We start from the raw sequence: 19,504 nt of genomic DNA, 5'->3' as shown, positions 1-19,504 counted from the left end.
GCTGGGAGGTTTCCTCCCACCCCCAAATGCTCAAAGGAGGTCCTGCCAGGTTGGCCAGTTAAGCTGCTTCCCCGTTGCTCGTGGGTGGCAGAGCTCTGTGTAACAGAGATGACGTGGTGACCTTTGCAGTGAAGTGAAGACAGGCATAGAACAGAGACAGGAAGATTGCTCATGGTGTGGGCAGTCACTGGTGTCACTTGCCTTTGGGCTAGTGTCCTGTCTCACTTGTTGGAAAAGCAGTTCCCTTGGAATTAGAAAACTGAAATCCTCCTTTTTGTTTTTGCATTTCTATCCAGGGGAGTTTCACAGTCTGCATCTCATACAAGCAGTCACTAGCAGTGCATATTTGGTATATATATTCAATACGTGAATTTACCCCTTCAGCTGTGTGCACGCATCATCAAGGAGCAGGACACCTTCCTATGTTCCCTTTTGCTTTCTTCTGATGCCCTGCACACAGCAGTTTTGAGGGAGCTGCAGGATCAGCCAAGATCCTGTGCCATCCTCCCTGTGATGAAACTGGAGGGCAGAGCAGCGAGGTGTGATGCAGAGATGCCATGGGAGATCCTGGGGCTGCATTTCCCCAGTGCTGAACCTTCCTACGCTGGCCCTGTGTTGGGTAGAGCAAGCTCGAACTCACACAAGGGACTTGGCAAGAGCTGCTCTTCTTCTTGGGGGTTTCTTCGCACTCACAAGTCGGATCCCAGAAACAAACAAACAAAACTAAACAAAAAATGCTTCAGAAAAACCCACGTCCCACCTTTTCCCTCACAGTATTCTTAATTAGATTAGTGGCTTGAATATCTTGGGCTTTTTCCATCCCAAAGTTAGAACTCAGGGAAATTGTTCCCTTCTATACAGCAAAGTAAAAAGGTACAGGAGAAATCAATTTTGGCAGTTGAGATAACTTGCAGTAAAACTAGTTTATTAGTTTTCATCCAAGGTGGAGTAGAATCGTTTTTAGCTTCTAGATAACTCATCAACTGACGTTTTTGACTTAATAGTTGAATTATCTTTATTTCAACACTGTTAACTCTTGGACTGAATCCAGTGAAATAACGCATTTAATGTGATGCGCTGAAAATATTTATAAATTTTTGTTACTTGGGGGAGGAAGGTAGGAGTTGCCACTTTAATGCTTTTCTGAATGTACAGTGACCTACGCTGTTTAAGCATGGATGATTTCATTTCAGTCAACAATACAAGGCAATGTCCACCCTGACTATAACAGTGTAGATGTCCTTTGCTTTCCTTAGATCTGAGAGTATGTCATCTACCAGAGTAACATCTCAGATGGTGAAGAAATTCTATACAGGGTGTGTGAAGTGGGAGCAAGTGAAGAGTCTGTATGAAATTTCATCCCTTCTTAATGTTTTGTAGGAGCTCTTTTTAGTTGAAGTAACATGCTGTGAATTTTGTAGAGAAATTAGGTAGGTCGTTCATCAGGCATAGGACAGGTTCTGCAAAGGTAAAATGTTGCCTCTCAGGACTTTGGAACCACCCAAAGCATCTCTACTTTGTGCAAGTATTAAGGGAGGAAAAAAGAGAAAATTAATTCCTCCTATTGCCAAGCTAATTTCCTGAACGAATTTCCTCTGCATTCTTGTGTGGTCTGTGCTCTGAGATTTGGTGATCTTAGGGAGAGTTCCTGGAGCTCTGGGTGTCCAGGTCACTGGTGTGAGGCAGTGGCTTTTAAGGGCTCCTCACAGAGCCCACTTGGCAGGTGCTGTCAGTGCTCAGTTTGCTTGGCTTTGTTTCTTTCCCTGGATTTAGGCTAGTTTGGGGTTAATGTTTCAAGTTTGCATCACCACTGAAACACTGCTCACCACACGTGGCAACAACTTTGTGTCCATCACTGATTCCAGAGTGTAAACCAGACAGATTATTTGTGCTGCCCTGAGGAAGAAGAGAAGGAGTTAAAATTTAAGACCTGCCACTGGTGGAGCATAGGGTAACATCTACTATCTTCAGTACATGGAAATCAATTTGGACCTTGTCTGATGAATGCCACTGCTGGAGTTCTGTCTTTTCCATATAGAGATACATATGAAGAAATAAATGCGTTCACTTAAGATAACATCGTGTGACAGCTGAGAACAATCAAAACTCTTTACTTGTAGCTGTATTTTTTCCCTTCCTTGATACAGCAGGAGGGTGGCGTCTGCAGCTCTAAGGAGTTGATACAGGCTACGTGGCACTGCTGTGATCTTATCTAGAATAAGTATCCTGCAAGGTTATTTATTTTACTGCCTTTTCTTCTAGTTTTGCACAACACACAGATCTTGGGAGTTTGGAAAGGATTATTTTTTTCTTACTAGAGTCTTTTTGGCAATAAACACATGCCTAACTGTAAGAGAAAAAACTTTCACAACCAAGCTTGTTTTGTGAAGCCCAAACATTTGTGAAGCTTACAACCCTCAAACTTTGCATAATGTGCCCATCCCTGGTCTCAAACATGAAGTGGCAGAAGAGGGAAGTGTTACTTTTTTTAACCAACAACTTATGACTGTGTCAACACATGACAATTTGTCAAAGCTTGCTGTAGCGGTACTGTAAATTAATTTTTAGCATCACTTGTGAATGGTAAACACTTTGTGCAGTGTGAACAGCTCCTAGTACAGTGTGAGTTGTCAGCAGCTTGTGAGCTACCCTAAAAAAAAAAAAAAAAAAAAAAAAGAGCATGGAGGGAAGGATGCAAGCTCGTTTACTAGTACTAAATGGATCTGAGTCTGCAAAAATTCAACATGTGGTGGTACGTCAACTCAACCTTGAAACCTTGATTTTTCCATTAATAATAAGCACCTGCAAGGCTGGGAAATCACAACTTTCCATTCTGTGCCCCAAGCAGTGCCTGATAACAAGCAGCTTTCTCAGGCTCATGACTTGGTGAAGTAGAGCCCTCTCTTTGCTCTTGGGTTTTGCCTTTGCTTACTTGCTTTAAAAGGAGAACATTCTGAAAATACGAGTATGCTCTTTTGCTGAGAAGTCTCAAATCAACCATGTAAAATGCCTGGAAAAACATTAATATGGCAGCTCAAAGAGAAATGGTGGGGACTGAGTGCTCTCTCCTCCTCACCTGTCCCATTCCTGTTTCTCCCTGCCTATCCCAGCTGCTGTGGTGAGCTGGCAGTGATGGTTCATACCATAGGAGTTGACATGATGGAAGAAAATTGATTTGGTGCAAAAAGACAGGGAATATGTATTGTAGAAAACAACTTTTCAGATACAGACGTATTTTAACCTGTCACTTTAGCAGAACAAGCAGTAATAACCTCCCAACCTAACAATGACTGTTAAGCTGAATGTTAATTCGCTCAGTCGTTGAATTGCTAACATGTCTACAATTTACAAGTGAACACCCACTCAAGAGAGAGAAAATAGAAGTTGGTGCCTGGAATTCCTGGCCTTACTGAAATCACCTACATTTTTTGGCACTAATTCATCTTGCATTTCCTGCAAATGTTTTAAGTAGAACTAGACAAGAAAAACAGCTGGGCGCGTTTGTTTGCCGCTTTGATGCGCTCAGTGCGGGGTTTTTTTCTCAGGCACAGTTTCTCTTGGCTTATACACCGTGGGGTGGCTTTGGCTGCACCTTGGGGCTTGTTTAGTGAGCAGGCAGCACATGTGAAGCTTGGCACGAGAACTACTGAGACCTGCTAAAGCTAGTTTTAACCTGGTGATAGCTTTAAAGAGAAAGATGACTTTATTTGTGTATTTGCTCATAAAGAATTTTGTTTATATTTCCTTTTCTAGATACAACTGTAAGCACTGCCTGTATGAAAGAGCTGAGCCACACCATCCAGTAAACTGTCTAGAGCAGCAGTTGGCTTGCTTGGAAATCACTTCCAGGACTGTGTTGTAAGTAAGTGTTTTTACAAAAGCACCATCAAATGGTTTCTTCAGTTCTGGGGTAGATTTGAGATGTTTTGGTTGTTTCTTACGATTTCACAGTTTTATTCTAACACTAGCAATGCACGTGGGAACTGGAGCACCCCCATAACTGTGCATAGCATAAAGCTAAAGCCCTTTCAAGGCTTTTTGCTGTCTTGCTGTAGAACTCCCCAGCATTGTACCTAAACACTTCTGACAACAGGCAGCTACATAGAAGCCTAAAAAGAAATTTGACCAGGTACATAGTGATCTATTTTGTTGTTAACTCTATGACATACATGTTTTTTCAAGTGTTCATTCCAGCTTGCACTTCAGCATTTTAGCTATGCTGGTATATCCCTGCTAGAGCAAATGCTTTGTGGAGGTTTTCATAAACTGTCATCTGCCTAGCTCAGTTTGAAATCATCCATGAGTAGTTGCCCTGTCTGATCCAAAAAAGCCACTGTTTTGTCCCTTTGGCCATGTGGGGGGCATAGCTAGGGAACCTCAGTAGGCTGTGAATGGAGGTGAATTTGGTCAGTTACACCTGTTTCTGTGATCATGGAATGATAGAATACCCTGAGTTGAAAGAGACCCACAACGATTTTTGTGATCATCCTAGTGATGAGTGATTCTCAATGAAAAGGGCCCTATTTCAGGTTACAAGCCAATTGCATTGTATATGGCATTGAGAATGTGTTTGCATTTGAATTATTAACATCATCCTAGAAAACATAGAGATTTACACCAAAAAAACTCTTATTATGCTATTTATACAGTTCATTTTTAAAGTATAATCCATTCAGGGATGTTTGTTACCTAAAATTTTGTACCTCTTATTTCTTTTTATATTGCCTTCATTTTCCTGGTGCTGCAGGTTATGAGAAATATGATATGAGAAGTATTTATGACATAAGTACATTTCCCTTGAAATGGCTTCTGATAGCATGGTTGCTTGAGAGAGCAGCAGTAGGAGAGTTGGTGACTTAGAGTTCAAATCACTTAGTTAAGCATATTTGTTATAAAGACTGCTCACATTCCTCAGCACCTTGCAGAATATTCCCCACAGATGATATTTGCTGCACATATACTAGGTATAAAAAATATATATTTTTTTAATGTTAATCCAGTCACCAAGTCCTTCAAGCACTGTGGTTGAGTCAGTGTTTTGCCATAGGTTTCTTTTTTGTGCATCTTTACTCTGTACAGTCAGCTGACACATCTGGATCACTCTCTAGGTGAGGTTTTGCTGGACAGGAATCTTTGGCTCAGCTCTGCCTGCAGTTATCTGACAGATACAGTTACTGCTGTTTTGTTTTTGTTCTGTGCCTGCTGGACCTGTGAGGCACTCAGCCCAACTCTGCATGGGTGTAGTTGAATGAGATGAAAAAAGGACTGGTTACTGTCAGTGATGGGACATTTCAGCTGTGTCACATGTGCTGAGAACCAGTGAGGGAATTGTTTGGGGGAAAATTAGGCCTTTAAAAAAGCCTGAAGTCAAGCTGTTTTCCAAATGGAAATTTAAAACAAGGCCTGATGTTTGTTTTCATCAACCTGTAAATGGTTTGTCTGCTTCTGGAACCTAAATCCTAGAACTTAAATCCTGACCTAAGCTACCATGGCTTTAATGGAATCATAAAATCATTAAGAATCATAAAAGCAGAGTTGTTTAGGTTGAAAAGTACCTTCAAGATCATCAAGTCCACCTGCTAGCCCAACCCTGGCAAGTCCACCACAAGCCATGTCCCTTAGTGCCACATCTACATGGCTTTTAAATACCTCCAGGAATGGGACCCCACCACTTCCCCTGGGCAGCCTGTTCAATGCCTGACAATCCTTTCTGTGAAGAAATTTTTCCTGATGTAAATGTCTCCTGGAGCAACTTGAGGCCACTTCCTCTGATCTTGTCACTTGGGAGAAGAGACCAGCCCCCACCTGGCTACATCCTCCCTTTGGGCAGTTGTAGAAAGCAGTGAGGTCCTTCCTTTTCTCCAGGCTAAACAACCCCAGCTCCCTCAGCTGCTCCTCATCGTTCTCCAGACCTCTCACCAGTTTCATTGTCCTTCTCTGGACACACTCCAGCAACTCAATGTCCCTTCTTGTAGAGAGGGTCCCAAACCTTTTTGTCCAGTTTATTTTTTGTCCAGTTTATGTCATGATGTTTGCATTGATCTGGCACCAGGATCTGGAGCTGTACATTCATTTAATTTACCCCAGGGCAGTTGCTACTGATTTGGTTCAAGCCTGGTGTTGCAGCATGCATGTTACTGAGGCAATCTCAGTCACACCAATTCCTTGAAGGATTGACTATTCCAGTGTGGTTTTCTGCCTCAAGTCCTTCCAGTTTAACTTTATTAGTCTGTTTAGTGGTGCCAGAAGGCCACATATTTGCTTTCTGTGAAGCCTCAAACAGTAGATGCATGCTTTGAAATAGTTAAATAAATGTTAATTATGATTCACAAATAGTTTTTCCCCAACTATTAAGTAATATCAAACACTGAATTTTTCAGTCAGTAATTGTTTTTCCAGCTGCTGAGTGGGACCAAGTATTCAATATTTTTACAGAGTTATTTTTGCAGCTGCTTGGCTGCTTTAAGCATAAAAGTCCTATATTATTTTGTAGGACTTGACAGCCTTGGATGCACAGTGGGCACAAAAAGCCTGTGGTGGAAATGGAATGATTGCAGTCTTCTGATGCACCTTGGTTAGCTGTGGATAGTTTGGGCTACATCCAGATAAGCTGAAAATAGCATATTGGGCACTTTTAAAAGTTTGTGGTTTTGCAAAATTTTCTCACAAAAATGTGAAATCTTTTTCTTTCTCACTGTGTGAGTTATTACATATGTGGAAATTAGTTATTTTTTCCTTTTCAAGATCTTGAGACATTCTGTGAGGGATTCAGCCAGTGTGAATTATTTCATGAAATAGTGGTTTGACCCATTGCACCTCCTTGCAGACAGTATAATACCAAAGAATTTTCTCTTAGAAGTGCATATTATGTGCTTTACACAGAAAGATCTTAAAAAATTTTAAAATACCAATTAAACCACAGGTCATGATGATAGTGAAAGAGACATTGTTTTCACCCACTGTGACAACTGCCCTGGCAGTGAGCACATGGCTCACATTTTCCCAGTGATTCATTAGCCAAGTCAGTAAAACATCCTAGGCAGTCTGACACTGTGGCTTACTGGTAGCTGCTCTTCAGATGATTGCTCACGTCGACATGATGCATAGCAGTGTCAGAACATTCACTTTGTAACTTACCTTTTTTGTGCATCTCTTTTCTCTGGTTTTCCCACCAGATCTGCTCTGCTGCCTTACAGCACTGCAGTTGCTGTAACTCTGTGAAGCTACAAATAAGGCATCATCTCCTAAATATCATGGGTGGGTTTTGATGAAGCCACAGCCATGAGCACAGGATGCACAAAGGACACAACTCTGAGCACTAGGGAGAAGTTGCTTAGCACTGAGCAGTAGGGAGGGGATGATGTTGGTAGGGGAGGAGACCAAACTGTGAAGGGTAAATTCTGTTTGATGTTTGATTGTGTTGGTTTTTTAAGCCAAAACAGAAAAGAAGCAGGGTCAAAAGCCTTCACAAAGCAGAAGTGTGAGTGTAATGAAACGTAGTGACTAGACAAATGAAAAAAAAAAAAGTTCATTATTAAACCCACCAAACTTAAAAATTTCAAAGCCCCAGAAGAACAGGTGATCTGTCAGCCACCCATCTTGGACTGGGCACTCAACTGGAACTCACGGTCTGGGTTCAGTTCCCTGCCTCAGTCACAGGTTTCCTGTGTGTTCTCAGGCAACCTCCTTCATCTGCCCCATGACTGACTTCCTTATTTGTGCAGTGGAGATCATCTTCCTCACGTTCATTGTGAGGACAAAGCCTACTGAGGTTGCTGGAAGATGTGGATGTTGCCATGGGAAGAGCCACCCTGGACACCAGAGCAAAAAGGGGTGTGTTTCCTCACAGAGGATAGTCATCCATGCTGCTCGCATTTCTGTGTTAAAGAGTAAAGGAAATTATTTCCAGATCTCAAAAGGGTTGATTTTTTTCTTTCCAAGTCTTTCAGGCCTATTTTTTTTTTTGTGGAGTTTGGCTGGCCTGGTGCAGCAGCAGGCATTTGGATTATTCCCTGTCTCTCACCTTTCTCCTCTCAGTCTGTCTGCTTATGGCTTCACTCCTGTCTGCTCAATTCACGCATCCGGCACAACCCAGTGGGATCAGAAACACAGCTTCTGTCATCTCCCAACTTGTGTGGAGATCTCCTAACATGTAAATAATGGTTGTTGGTAAGAAAGAAACGGAAGAGTGCTTGAGGCTGGTTGGAGGGGTACCAAAAGTGGCCCTAGCAGCTGAGGGAGGTGGTGAGAGGCAGTGGAATGTCACACTCACGGACTCCTGCCAAGGTTTGCACTGGCACAGTGTGGCTGCTAAGGATGCCCATATAGCCCATCACCACCATTGGCCTTCAGCCCCTCTGCTTCTCCACTCACTCCCTGATAAGCAAAAATATTCCTTTAAAGGGTTTTTATATGCTCTCACCCAGTGCTGGTGCTAATTCTGAGTAAGGAATGAGAAATGACAGGTCGTATGTCTTTTGATGTGCCCTTTTATCTCCTTTGGGTTGGTAGTTAAACTTTTAAGAGTGAGGACTTCTACACTAAAAGCAGTGTCTCATTCCTTCCAAGGCTGGTCAGCTCAGAGTCCCTTGCCATGAGAAAATATGGATGGTTTAAGATGTAGTGCTGTCGACACTAGACGTCCTCTCTCTGCCTGCAGTGCGTGTCCCTTTTCCCATCTGGTGAAACTGGAAATTCAGTCTGCTAGCAGCTCTAAAGGACTAGTGCCTGAAAACACAGCAACTGCTTAGTTGTCTATTGCTGTTTCAACCCCTCACCCAAGCTACAAATAATGAGTTATTGAGCTAATTTAGTTTTATACAGAAGTGATGTTCGTCTTGCAAACCAGGAAAGCTATTTAATGCAGTGTAATTGACTTCAGCTGTAAGATTCAATGCACTTATCTAGGATTACAGTTCAATAAAATCTAATTGTGCTGAGAGCAACAGGAATTATAGAAACACCTGGGGATTGTTTTCTGCCTTTCCTGTGAACAAGGTGAGCTGAATGTCTTCTGATCCTTATGGTTTGGGTTATACTGCTGCTTGACCTGCCCACTGGTGGGAGCAGCTTAAGGTGACACCCTTTGGCATGGGGAGGTGAAGCCAAGCAGGTGAAATGATGGGTGTCCTTCTTCAGTGAGCTCTGTGTGAGTGATGCTCTCATTTCTGTGTGCTGGCCAGAGTCAGGCTGGGGGAATGGGAAGTTAGTGATGTCTGGTTTCATTATGATGGTGGTGCTAATAGGATCCATGAGGTATGTGAGATTAAAAGCCCTATAACATTGCAGGACAAGTCATTCACAGAGGACGAGGCCTGAAATCAGTTCAGTGCCTGAACATCCTTTTGTCTTGGCTCACACAGTGTAAATAAGGGAAAACAAGTATTTATTCAGTATTTCCTCTCACTGTTTATCAAGTAGGAAGCTGTGTGAAGCCAATTGCTACATGGAAACATTCACTGGCCATTGTGTGTTGGCTTTATGGCCGTGTGCTGCATATTATAGAGGCTTTTTGCCCAAGTATTCATTATTGAGCTTTTCACCAGCCACTCTGAACAAATGGAAAAGCATTAGATTTAATTTTTCCAGTTGCAGAGCTTCAGGGGAGAGTACAGACTTTTTAGTGGGATGAGGACACTGGCACAGGTAGCGAGTAATTTGGGATGATGGTGGAGCAGACGGTCCTTGTGATACACATGAGGTGCAAACTTTGTTATTCTCTTACAGAGAGACATACCAAGCATCAGTCCTTGGTCCAAACATAAGGTAGTGTAATTAGCAGCACTTACCTAACACCATGCTTATTTTCTCCATTATTTCTCCCAGTTATTAATTATCCTGTTGCAAGCAAGAAAGGAAAAATGTACTTATAGACCAAAGTAACAGATTTGGCTGGTTCCAGTACTCTGACTTCATGAGCAATAAAATATATAATATTGCTTGCTACGGCAGATGCTGTACTAATCATTCTCTGTGCAACTGCCTACTTTTTACATCATTTTAAACAAGTGCCAGGACTGTGGGGAGTAATAAAACAAGATAGTAACAGCAGAACAGGTAGGTTTCATTGTACAAGTTAAAAACAAAACAAAAAAGACCCCCATCTCCAAAAGCCATGAGAAAATTGAAGAAAGAGGCTCTTTTTGCCTGACAAAGTTAAGCTGCAATTACTGTGTGCAGCAATTGCTTTGTTTCTTACAGGAACAACAGTGAGAATAGATCATGCAGGATGTCCCTGGTGCGGCTGCAGTCACATTTTAAGAGCAGAGAAGAGAGATTGAAAAGAAAATAATTTTTTTTCTAGTTATGGAGCTTTGATGATGGCCTGATTGCTGATTCTTACCACCACTTTCGGTGATCGTTAACTGGGATGGTGAAAATACTGATATTAAACTTCTGTTTTCAGGTAACACGAAACTGAAGATGTCATGCCTAAGTTTTCAGTTTGAGTTGAGCTGTGAGGGAGAACGAGATAGACATTTGAAATACAGTCTTTGGTGTTTTGGTTAATTTTATGAGGTAATAAACCCTATTTTGCGTTGTTTCCCACGCCTTTCTTTTTTTAATCGGAACATTCAAGAATTGGTGGAAAATTAACTTAAAAGCAAACACGGGGGGCACTTCAAAATCTGTCCACTTTGCATGCATCAAAGTATCCATGTAAGCTTGTGCACAACCTGCTGGTTTGCAGCAGCAGACGGCAAATGGTTTGTTAGTATTGGCAATGCTCTGACGAAGCCAAATACAATTCTTACGCTTGCTGGCTTGACAGTCCAAAGTGCTTTTCATTCCTATCCAGTTTTTTCTGCTTCCTCTGTCTTCATATTGCTACCCTTGGACCTTAGAATAATAAAATGAAACTTCAAAGACTTTATAGAAGTCACAGTCCCAAATGTGTTAGCACTGGTTTCATCTGCCTGACCTACAATAAGTCCAGTCTCTTCTCAAATCTGGCCAAAATACTGTTTCTCCTACATTTGGGGAGTGTGGCAGTCCATTTCTCTCTAAAATAGCTGAAGTTGATAAAAGTGTTGTTCAGAAAAATACAAGATTCCCTAAGACTTTGCAAGGTTGATGATACTTATTGGATTCTGTGCTGAGCAGAGCTAAATCTGTGTGCTTCTGGACATTATTTCTCAAACACAGTTGAGATTTTGTCTTGTTTAGTGTTGTCATAGGTTTGTTTCATAAGTGTATCTATGCAGTAATTTCTTACCTCAAAGAAGGTGCTTGCCTGAAGATTTTTTTTAAAGCAAGACTTTCATTTAAATCCAATTCCACTCCATTCAAAAGAGTACAGTTTTTGCAGATATGTCTGATATTAGTTTCATGTCCAACTATCTACCACAGTTAAGGACATAAAATCTAACATCATCTTCAGCCATTAGATTGTTTCCTTTTTCCGTTTTTTTTTCCATTTGTTTTATCTTCTCCTCCACAGCTTTGGATTTTGTCTGTCTTCTTGTTTTAAAATCTGCTGTTATATTACTCTTAGTGCCCAGTGTTTAGATGGGTCCTCCTCCATCTTCTCCAAAGCATTCCAAGGTTCTCCTCCTATCTCATGCCTTGTATTTAAGAATTAGTGGCATGATGTGTAATCCATGAGTTACTGATGCACGCTGGGAGTTGTGCCTCCAGCAGTGCTGGTGATGTACTCCAGCTGCTGGTGGGTGCTCAGTCTGCAGCACTGGGCTGGAGTTACTGCCAGATAAAAGACAAAAATTGGGCATCATATCAGCAACATGGTTCCAGTGGAGTAGTTTAGGTCTAAGGGTAAAAGCTAATATAGACGTGGACATTAATTTCTCACTCCTCCAGGGCCGTCCGTCTAATTAAGACCATGTATACACTATTGAATGTTTCCAGTACTGTCCTCTTAATCTATAAATTACTGGTGCATTTAACTGGGCTCTGCATACAGCCCCAGCTCAGACACCTGGCTGGTGCCCATCGATCCTGGTCCTCCTGCTGCACTCATCTCCTCTTCGTTTACTCACTAATGAAGTAGGCTGCTCTTTCTGTCATAGTCTCACATTATTTCTCTAATTGGCTTCTTCTTTCATTTGTCGTAAGGATTTTGCTATTCCAGGGCAGATTCCCTGGCAGAAGACTCACAGTATGGCAGTCTAACATCACCCTTATCCTGCTAGTAGCAGCCACCCTGCTTTGTGTCACCCTTTCTTCAGAAAACACCGCTAGAGGCGGTTGCAACCTCACTTGATCTTTCCCTGTATAGAAGATGTGAAAATACCTAATGAATCATTTTGGGGAGGTGTGACCTGCGGGATGCAGACGCGTGGGAGTGTTTGTTTGTTGCAAGCATCAGAAGGGGAATCACTCCGTTATCCGAGTACCCATGTCAAAAGGTGGGAAGTCAGCATGCTCTGTTTCACTATACCTTGATTCTTCTCCTATCTGTCTCTTCCTGGAAGGTAGTTAATTTTGGAAACCCTCACAAAGAGGAAAAAAGCAGCATGTAAAATTTCAGTATTTCCTTTGGGGGAGAGATCCCGCAGGGGAAGGAGGGAACTCTCTTAATAATCTTTGCAGCATTTAATCCCAAGAAAGTGAAATAAAATCAGCACTTCCACTGAGAGTTGGCAGCGTATTTTTTCTGTAACAAGACCAGTTTTTAGTTTCTTTGTAGTACAGTCTGATTAAGACTCTATCGAGTTGATTGAGGAGAGCAAAATCTGGTTTTGACAGATGTTTCCCATGATCTGAAGAATACAAACACTCCTGCAAGTTGATAGGCAGCTTGTTTACATAATAAATCTTTTTTTTTTTAATTGGAAAAAAAAAAAACCAACAACAAAAACACACAAACACAAATCAAGATTTGGATCAGTCATTCTGATCAAGGCAGTGTCAATTATTAGGCTGTAAAGGGAACTGATGACTCAACTTAGGCACAGCGCTGCGGCGATCTCCGATTTTCGGTTTCATAACAGATTCTTTTCAGGAATGCTTTTCATTCATACCTGATGTTTAAATGTGTCTCTGGGAGTGTGTATCACTTTGTGATGGGGAGATGAGAGACTGGTGTCTGCGTGCTCCGAGTGGCTGGGCAGAATTCGGGAGGCATTCCTGTACCTTGGTGGGATGCTCGGTGGGAGAAGGGTCCTCTGACACACCGCTCTGTGCGCTCGTACCTGCACATCGCCAGTGTTGTTACCATGGTAAGTCTTATAGATACGTTCACATCGGTAAAATTGAAAAGCACTTTGATTCAGAAAGTGAAATGTTGTGATGAGATCCCATGCTTAGTAATTCCAGCGAGTGCGCTTGTTAAAGCCGGTGAGTCAGAAATGGAAATGCAAAGCATTTCTCTGAACGGTGGCCGGAAATTAGCTTTGAAAACTGAAACAAAGCCCCAACCGCAGTTTTATCTATTTACCTAACAATTTTAGGTCTGTGAAAATCCCTTTGTCTTTGGGATACATTTTGATTCCTCTCTTGTATGTTGGTGCGATCCTTAGGCTGGATAATCAACCATATCAGGACTGTCTTTTTTGGTTTAAAAAATTGAGTGTCCAATTAGTGGTTTCATTGCCTCTGGTGCTGCCATATTCTGTCACAGCTTGTGGTGGAAGTTGGTGGAAATGTAAGTCAGGATGGGATGTTGTAATATTTGAGTTAATGTAACACTGAGGAAGAAAACGAGGGGAATTGAGCAGAGTCACTCAGCTGCTTATTACCCAGTGCATAAGTTGTATATGTGTATGCATGTATGTATATATATAGCACACGGGGTTATCTGACTGTTCTGGCACAAAAAACTCCTGGACTTGGGGCTGGCTGCTCCCCAGCTTAGCATGGAGAAGCTTCAGTGGTCACAAGCCCCTCTGTTTGTCAGGTCATAGCTGTCCATCTGTAGGGAGAGGGCAGAAGGCAATCATGAGTGTTTTCATTTTTACTACCAACATGTAGTGGTTGTCTTGCCGTAAAAAAAAACTTTAAAATCAGCATATTGAGTGATAGCAACATTCTTTTCTTCATTCTGCACCTTTCCTCTCTGCTGACATCTTGGTACCTCTTGCTTGTCCTTGCTGGATGCTTTGGGCTTGTCAGTCAGCCACAGACAGCATAAGGACTCAGTGCTTTTTGGGCAGCTCTAGTGTGGTCTGAGGCCCATCAGTGTAAGTCACGGTGGAGGAGGACAAAGTAATGGATGTGTTTAAGGGACTGGAATTCCCACGGCAAGGCTGGTAAAGTAGAGCTCATTTCAAAGAGCAGGCGGTTTGGTGATTTTTCTTAATTACTGTTTACCTAAATAAATAAATAATGCATATTCATGGCTTTAACTAGAGTAAGTCGTGTTGAAATGTTTACCTCTCCCGAGGATAGTTATTAAGGGCGGGGTGTGGGGTACAGCAATTAATAATAAAACATTTAGATGAGATTACAGAATGTTCTGATTGGAATAGTAAACATTATGCTAGAAATAAAAGCAAATAAACAAAGCTGTCTTGAATTAAAAAAAGAGAAATACTATTCTATCTGAAGAAACATGCTGAAGCAGTTTGGGTGAAGGGACCATGCCCTTGGAGCTCTTCAATATCACAGGGGGGCTTCTTCAGTTTAAAAAGCATCCCTGTGGAAGAAAGCCCCTCATTCCCAGTCTGGAAAAAAAAGATGGTACAAATATTGGCATTCACACAGATTAGTGTGGCAGATATAACACCTGTCAGCACCACTTTGAGGCTGGGGTCCATTGATTCTTTAACCATGCAACAGAGAGTATTTCACCTGCTTATATCAGAATTAAATAAAAACTTCATTTGCATGTGAACCTCCTCATTTTGCACGTTCCTTTGAATGAAATTCTTTACTCAGCTGAGAGTTTGAAATTTGGACTCATCCTTTCATATCTTTTGGCTGTGGTTCCTTATCTGGTTAATCAGATCAAAGAGAACCAGTGATGTGTTCAAAGATTCTTGTGACAGCTGTGTACCATTAGGCTCAATGATTAAAAAAACCCCATAATTGTAGTTTAGTGCAGTAAATACAGATTGGTCTTTCAGTTTAACATACGGTTGCAGGCAAACTGAGCCTTTGACAAAAGACCTGCTGCTTTAACCCCATGCAGACAAAGCTGGTTTGCCCCCAGCCCCACCTGCCTCCTGCTGTTTTGGGCCAGCAGAGGTGTGTGATTGAGCAATGGGTGCATCTATCCTGTTGCACTGGGTTGGGGATGAAAAAGAAAATGGGATGGGAAAGTAAATAGGGAGCACCTAGGTAGCCTGTGGGGACCATTAGCCTCAAAGCTCCTTGTGCAACTGGGGTGCGCTCTCTTCTCATCAAGCTGTCCCTTTGCAAGCTGCTGTCCTTTCTGGGCCATTTCCTAACTTGGGCACCCTCTGGGGAGGAAGGCTTCCAGACCCCTCATCTCGGCCAAATTGGTCCCTTCCAAGGTAGCTCCACGAGTGCTGGGATGCTCGCTGGCACCTAGCACACGCGGCGTGCTGCTGGCCTGTCTCCTGGACTCCCTCTCATCTAGAAACCGAAAAGCGGCTTCTCTTTGGCTGGAAGTGCGGTCTGACTGTTACTGTGGTGGAGTCTTTGCTTGTGTCAACCACTAGAGCAAGTCCCTGGCTGCTCTGTGAGAGCAAGATGTCGAGGAACAAGCGCTGGCGGATGGGCTGTCCTGTTCCCAGCACAGCTGGTGGGAACATCCCGTCGACTTTGGTCCTTGTGAGGCATCTGCACAGCTGTTTTTTCCTGGCTGATCAATTTCCCTCAGTCACATTTTCTCACGTCTATGGATAAACCTTTTCCCTGACCCATCTGCCTGCTCTGCAGGATCTGTGAGTGGTGTCTGCATCCCAGAAGATGAGAGGGCTAATGGTGGCATAAGGTGTCCTGTTGGTCCATCTTACCTGTAGCAGAGGGGTGTGCTTTTATAAACATGGTGCATTTTCCCCACTAGGAGAATCATTCTGGGCTGCAGACGAGATTTCTGTGGAGCAGAAATACCCCTTTCCATCTTCACCTTTTTTTTCCTAAGGGTTTCTGGGGTTCCAGCTTCATGCCTTCTGGCAAAGCCAGCAGCAGCAAGGCAGCCAGAGGCTCGCGCGGGGTTTGGCAGGTTGAGAACATGTTGCACACACGGAATGCACAGCACAGTAAACCTGATATCAGCTCGCAACTAATTATCTCTGTATAAAAATTCCCCTGCTCGCCGTTGTGCCGTTAGAGGCTCACTGGTAAGATTTATGACTCTGGCTAAAATGAAGTACCATTTCCTTTTTCTCAGCATTACTGTGCGTGGCCTCTCTGGCTTTTCTTGTTAAAAAGACCTGAGTTCACCCAAGAGGGAACATACTTTTGAACCTCTTTCCCATCACCATTCTGCCTTTCTCCTTTTAAATTTTTTAACAACCACTGAAGATTACCCACAAAACAATTTCAGGTCTTTTGACTTTCCCTGCTTGAGGTGAGGGTGGAGACAGAGAAGCTAAGAGGCAGCTCCTTCATGGGAGACGCAGCATTTGCCCACTTTCAGCCCTACCACAGTTTGCATAGGCAAGATGTCTACATTCATCAACATGGGCTCCCTCTCCATAGTTTGGTGAGGAACTATTGCATCCAGGATTTATGTGAGCTAAAGGATAATTTCCTCACTTCATGCTGTAACATGGGGGACCAGCTGGAGAAAAAGCTTTCTCCTGCCCTTATGTTGCACATGTATGTCCTCATTTCATGGGATGATGAAAATGAGACCACTCACAGAACTTTCTGAACTTGCAAATATATGGCTGACTTCATCCTAAATCACCTTAAAACTTAACACTGTAAGACAGTTGGGGTTTTTTTCTGAGAGGGAAAAAAGGGAGCAATGTTGAGCTGCTGCCATCTCTTCCCAGTTGCAGTTAGACGTAGTTATTTTTGTATTAGAGCTTGGAGGAAAACCGGTAGAGATGCCAGATAAACCTTCCCAAAACAAACATTTGTGCTAATACTTAAATATTGTTCATCTTTCACAGCATTTACTTATCTGTTTCCCACATGCTGAACCTTATGGGAAGTTTCTGTGGTTCACTGTGGCCTGTTCTTTCATTCTATATGTTAACTGTTTTCTCAATTTGCAATTTTTAGAAGAAATCAGCAGTAAAAGTCTGACTCTGATAATCATTCAATATGGGAGCGTCTTTTTGGCATGGCAGGGGTGTGTTTTTGTGGGTCATGTGTGTTTTGTCAGGAGTCCTGGAGCGTTAACCCAGTGATCTGTCATTTCATGATGACCTGGGAAGCATTCTTATCTGGGAAAACCAGTGCTGCTAGTCCAGTATCATCTTCCAGCATGCCAGACTAAGGGACAGCAGTTTCATCTTCATCACTAAACCATCTCATTTTCTCCTGCTTGCATGTGTGTTAACCATAATTTCCAGCCCTTAAGGGGAAATAAGCTAGGTATCTGAATTTTCATCAGATCTGACACAAAGTATTAGGCTGTGGCTTTTGCTGTCTATTGGTTTTACTGCATAGGGCATAAATATTCAACTCGTGTCATCTGATAAGGTTGCTGGGGAGGGGGTTTTTCTCACAGAATAGATTAACTTTCCTTTCACACCTAGCCATTCTTTCATGAGTCATAACCCCAAGATAAAATATTTTCGATGGTGGCTTTAAGTCAAGTATATTCCAATGAGAAAATCGTTCAGGTTTTACATAAAATGATTTATAAGTTCCTGTGGCAATACTCTTGAACTACAGCCTCATACCCTCTCCTGGCCCTGCCTGGCTGATGTGTCACAGACCTGACTGCAACCAGAGGACAAAGACGGGTTGGGAAGTTCTTCCTGTGCACATTCCCCAGCTCCTCTGAAGATTTTCTGTTTAAGCCTGGTTGGTTTTGTTAAGTGTAGCTGGTGCAAATCCAGTTTGCAGACTCCGGAGCAGCTGCCTTCCCCTGCAGCCAGTCAGCCAGCAATGGTTGTTTTTAGGGTTGTCCTGGTGAGTTCAGTCATAGTTTCTAGCTAGGGCGGTTCCTCACATCATTCTGCCATTATCTGAGGGAATAGCTCAATCTCATCCCCTTTGTCTGTTGACACAGCTCACCCAAATAGGGACACACTGCAGAGCTGATCCTCACAGCCCTGGGGTGGGTGGGTACCTCCCTGTTTGTGATCCACACCTCCTTGGTTGTGCTGGTTTTGTGCATTCCACCTATAGGCTCTGGGGAAGAAGCTGCTGTTCCCTTCTGACTCCTGTTTTGGCTGCCCCTGGTAACACAGTGCACTTGGGAACTGGCAGGAGTGATGGATGAGCATGTTCTTTCTCTTTGGAAGAACTGCACTGGTTTTTATGAGGAAATAAGGTGCACTAAGGGTGAAGCAGACCACGTCTCTTTTGTGACATAGGTATCGATATCATCTTGGGTTTAATTTACAGATTTCAGGGGGAGATCATGCATTAGATGTCAGGAGCAGTGCAAATGCCTTCTCAGCCTCAGGCGACCCTTCAAGCTGCAAGTGTTCCAATGAAGCCATTTCAACCAGAAAGAAATTAGACACAAAACGTAAGGAGAACACTTTTGCTGATCTGTGATGGTGTTGCATGTAACAAAGTGGGATCCTTGACTTCACTGGGATGAATTTCTGCCCATATTTGTGTGAGTAGCATCATTGCACTCCATGAGGCACTGCTTCAGAAAACACCAGCTCTGTTTGCACACCTGTGCTCTCCTCTCCCAGCTTACAGGTGCTCAGTGTTCCTTAAATATTTCTTCCTCCAGTCCCTATCTGAGAAAAGCTCACCACCTTGTCTCCTTGTGTGAGTCATTTTACTTAGCCCTCATTTTACCCACCTATGGTGAACATCAGGATAAACAACCCACTGTGTATTTGTTGCATTTGTTATTTGTTGCTCACTTCCCTCATGGCCCACCCAGCATCTCCAATTTTCTTGAGCACGACTACATGATTTTCTGTGTCTGAAATACCTTTCATGATAAGTGGAGTAATACCCAGGTACATTCATCATGCCCTTCTCAATTCGCCTTTCTGGGTTTGTTTGTTGCAAAAAGAAGAACTTGGCAGTTTTCCTCCTCTTAAGCATTTAAGCCATATTAAAAACAAAACCTCTCCTTTGAACACTCTCTGTATAACAGAAATCCAAACTGGAAGGTGTTTTATTGAAGCAAGTGGTTTTTCAACTTCATGTCTTCTTCTGCCAGTTAGAGTGTCTGGTGTGTCTTCCTTTACATTTGCATTCCTCAATGCTAATTTCAGCTGCCAGGCAGTACTGGAAGCTATCAGAAAAGTGGAGAAAAAAGGTAACTTGGTTCAAAAATATGCAAGAGGTTTTTAAATAACGTAAGTTTTTTTAAAAAACCAAACAGTTTTACAAAGTTCACTATTAGAAGTATTGTTATTTTTCTAGATTTCTTTGCCAGCTGTAAGGTGGATGCTTCTTTTTAAAGTAAAAGGTTTTTCTTGCAACCTCCAAGTCTTCAGGAGCTGGATCTTCAGGCTGGTGTAGGACAGTGATCTTGTGGCCTCTC

General features: G+C 42.6%; 1 protein-coding gene across 3 annotated transcripts in view; it reads left to right on the top strand.

The window, feature by feature from the left end:
• BACH2 (BTB domain and CNC homolog 2) overlaps positions 1 to 19,504 on the top strand; it is a 142,931-nt gene that overhangs the window by 38,081 nt on the left and 85,346 nt on the right. For 2 of the 3 annotated variants that reach the window (XM_056487904.1, XM_056487905.1), the window contains one exon: positions 3,754 to 3,858. The gene's annotated coding sequence lies outside the window, so the exon portion shown is untranslated. Of the gene's footprint in view, positions 1 to 3,753; positions 3,863 to 19,504 lie in introns of all 3 variants that reach the window. The other variant, XM_056487903.1, reaches the window with a different exon arrangement.

Source organism: Oenanthe melanoleuca, chromosome 3 (assembly GCF_029582105.1).
Source record: "Oenanthe melanoleuca isolate GR-GAL-2019-014 chromosome 3, OMel1.0, whole genome shotgun sequence".
In the NCBI taxonomy this organism is placed as follows: domain Eukaryota; kingdom Metazoa; phylum Chordata; class Aves; order Passeriformes; family Muscicapidae; genus Oenanthe; species Oenanthe melanoleuca.
The sequence above is the reverse complement of the archived record's forward strand: the minus strand, read 5'-3'. Positions and strand labels throughout refer to the sequence as shown.